Consider the following 4032-nt stretch of genomic DNA (forward strand, 5'->3'; position numbering starts at 1 on the left):
TAATATTTTAAAAATAAAATAACTGTAGAAAATACAAATTATTTTGAAATCAAAATTATTAACAAGGAGCTTCCATTGCAGTGGTGCAGCTTTGTCAAACTCCTCACTTCAGGTGGCTTTTCATGTACCCAGAGGTGACATTTTGCTTCACATGCAGCAAATTCAGTTTAGCAACTCAGGGACAACCTGGAGCAAAATAATATTTCTCAGTACAGTCATTGTTGCTGCCTCTTTGAACAGTTCCTTGGTGCTGTTCTGGGCTAATTTTACCTTTAGGGTGCTGTATAGCAAATAATCCTCAATTTTCAGAGGTGGAGGATTGGACTAGTTGAATCTTCTCTTCCAGATTTCAATGTGTGTATGGACAGCTCGATTAGCTTTTGGTAAATTAGACTTTTCAGAGTTTTATGGTCATTTTTCCCCCCAAATTCCCTCTAAAATGCCCTGGAGTCCCTGAACTCTGGGTGCTCTGTGAAGTGTGCGGGTGGTCAGCACATCCTACGTGCTCAGTGGGAGCACAGAGCGTCTTCCAACACACAGATCTGCTGGAAACTGCTTTTCCCCTTGTCTGCGAGGGGAAGGAACTTCTAAACTCTGACTTGGTAGGTTAAAAGCAGTCAGGAGCAGCCTGACTGATCCAGAGATAAGCTGAGTATTTATACATGCTTTCAAAAAATAGAATTGTATCTAAAAGCTGCAGAAAATAAAATAATTGCTAAACTTATTCACCTCTTTGGCAAACACTTTAAAATCCAGATCACTTCGTTCAAAGTCAGGAGGGATTGGTTCATCTGCTGCCTTGGTCAAGTGCAGCTTTCCAGCAGAAATGATCTCCATAAAATTGTTCAAATTCTCTGCTGAAGTTTATGCTGCACTTTCTGACATGGAGAATCAGTCCCAGAATGGTTTGGGTTGGAAGGGACCTTAAAATTCATCTCATACCATCCCCTCCCACAGACAGGGGCACTTTCCACCAGCCCATGTTGCTCCTAGCCCCATCCAGCCTGGCCTGGAACAGCCACAGCTGCTCTGGACAACCTGGGCCAGCCCCCTCACAGCCAGGAATTTCTTCCCAATATCCCATCTAGCCCTGCCCTCTGGCTGTGGGAAGCCATTATCCCTTGTGCTGTCCCTCCATCCCTTGTCCCAAGTCCCTCTGCAGCTCTCTTGGAGCCCCTTTAGGCACTGGAAGGGGCTCTGAGGTCTCCCTGGAGACTTCTCCAGGTGAACACTCCCAGCTCTCCCAGCCTGTCTCAGAGCAGATATCCTCCAGCCCTTGGAGCATCTCTGGTCTCTCAGACTCACTCCAGCAGCTCCACATCCTTCTGCTGTTGGTGCCCCAGAGCTGGAGGCAGGTGGGTCTCACCTGAGCAGAGCAGAGGGGCACAATCCCCCTCACCTGCTGCCCATGCCTTGGGGATCAGCCCAGGTCACAGTTGTTTTCTGGGTGCCAGTGCCCGTGCCTGAGCATGTCCAGCCTCTCACCCACCAACACCCACACCCTCCCAGTGCTGTTCTCCATCCCTTCATCCCCAGGCTGGATTGATCCCAGGGGTTGCCCTGACCCAGGTGCAGCACCAGCATTTGGCCTTGTTGAACCTCATGAGGTTCCCATGGGCCACAGCTTGAGCTTTTCTGGGTCCCTCTGGCTGCTATCCCATTCAGGAACTGGGATGTAGTAATGCTGGTCTCTTAGCAGGCAGATCCACTGGAACACCTGGATCTTCAGAGCACTGTACAGACACCAGGTGCTGCCTCCCCACACAGAGCCACAGTGCTGGGTTAATAAGTCTGTTATTTGTGCTCATAACAGCTTTGTGCCATCAGCTCATACAGCCAAGCACTGTGGGGACAGAAAGGAATGTGAGCAGAGAAGGAAACAAGGGATAGGGAATGTCTGGACTGGGTTTCCCATCTAACAGTTAATGGAAAGGGCTGGATGAAGGAGTGGGTGAAGATAAGGTATTGCAGAGCCCCAAAGCACTGAAAGGGCTGCAAAAGTGAGTTGGTTACTGGATAGAAATACATCTTGGAGGGAAAAAAGGGCAGTTGGAGAAAAGACCATTGTCTTTTAAGGATTGAGTGGATATGCTGTGGGTAGCTTTGAGCTAGGGCAGGTGTGTGTACAGCCTGCCTGGGGGGCAGAGGGCAGATATCCCTTCTCTCCTCTGAACATCCCAGCAATGTGGGACAGCACAGCTGCCCCCACTGAGGCAGTGTGCCTCCAACAACATGGAGAGAGCTGTGGACTCCTCTGGAGGGGCATGGTAGTAAAAGTGCTCCAAGGGCTCCTCTGTCATGGAGACAGCCTGGGAGAGCTCAGGTTGTTCACCTGCAGAAGGGAAAGTTCCAGGGAGGCCTTAGAAGACCCTTCCTTGTGCCAAAAGGGGCTCCAAGAAAGCTGGAGAAGGACTTTGGACAAGGGCCTGGAGGGACGGGACAAAGGGGAATGACTCCACACTGCCTTAGGGCAGGGATAGATAGGATATTGAAAAAGAATTCTTCCCTATGAGGGTGGTGATGCAGTGGCACAGGTTGCCCAGATAAACTGTGGCTGCCCTGTCCCTGGAAATGTTCCAGGCCAGGTTGGATGAGGCTTGGAGCAACCTGGGCTAGTGCACGGTGTCCCTGCCCATGGCAGGGGATGGTACTGGGTGAGATTTAGGGTCCCTTCCACCCCAAACTCTTTTATGAGTCTATGATATACAAGGACTTCCCATATTTCCTGTGTCACCTTAGTTTTGCTCCATCAGGATGCTCCTTCCCCATGTCAGTTCTGCTGTTGCCTCCTCTTGGCACTTTGCTGCCTCCAATAAACTGTTTTGAAGAGTGAAATGCTACTTAGAGCCTCCGTTCTGCTCTTTTGAGTTGATTTGTGGAGCCGTTTGGCTCACTGTGGGTGTTGTGAAGATGAACTGGAAGCAGCTCAGAAGCTTCACTGGAACCAGCTGTTCAGCCCCTTTGAAGTCTGCTTTGGTTTGGAAATGGCCTTGGAACAAATTTGGGCCAAGTTTTGTCCCCAGTGTTGCCTCATTTGAATTGCTAAAGTTTCCAAGAAGGAAGAAACAAATCCCAGATTCCAGCAGGGAGGTGATGATTTGAGGATGGGGAAAATCCAGCTCTAGGGCACCTTCTGCAGCTGAAAACTGATATTGCCCTAGGGCACAGGGCAGGGCAAAGCCTCTGCACAGCCCCAGTTTTTCTCTTGAAAAATAGTATTAGCAATATAAGTAAAACAGATATATACAATCATAGAATGTTAAGGAATATACCTTAGAGATCATCCAGTCCAAATCCCCTGCCCTGGGCAGGGACACCTCCCACCAGAGCAGGTTGCTCAAGGCTTTAGCCAACTTGGCTGTGAACACTGCCAGGGCTGGGGCAGCAACAGCCTCCCTGGGCAACCTGGGACAGTGTCTCACCACCGTCACAGGGAAAACTTCTTCCTGAGATCCATCTAAATTTCCCTCTTTCAATTTCTCCCCATTCCTCCTTGTCCTGTCCCTGCAGTTCCTAACCAAGAGTCCCTCTGCAGCTTCCCTGGAGCCCCTTCAGCTCTTGGCAGGTTGCTCTGAGGTCTCCACACAACCTTCTCTTCTCCAGGCTGAACAGCCCCAACTCTCTCAGCCTGTTCTCTCAGAGGAGGTGCTCCAGTGCTCTGATCAGCTTTGTGGCCTCCTCTGGACTTGCTCCAACAGTTCCATGTTCTTCTGCTGTTGGGGACACCAGAGCTGTGTGCAGTACTCCAGGTGGGGTCTCAGGAGAGCAGCGTTGAGGGGGAGGATCACCTCCCTTGACCTGCTGCCACACTCCTTTGGATACATAGATACATATTAAATAATTTCAAAGAGCTGAATGAATGAAATTTAAAAGAATGATTAAATAATTAAATGCCATTAACTTTGCCTGTGATACCTCTGCTTGGCTGAGTTGTGGAGAGCTTGGGAGTGTGAAGCTCAGCTGAGCCATCAGGTCCTGGGATAAGTGAGGAGATGCTAAAACTGAAAAGCAAAAGTCTTTAAAGTTCCTCTT

Source organism: Acanthisitta chloris, unplaced genomic scaffold (assembly GCF_000695815.1).
Source record: "Acanthisitta chloris isolate BGI_N310 unplaced genomic scaffold, ASM69581v1 scaffold15799, whole genome shotgun sequence".
Classification (NCBI taxonomy): Eukaryota; Metazoa; Chordata; class Aves; order Passeriformes; family Acanthisittidae; genus Acanthisitta; species Acanthisitta chloris.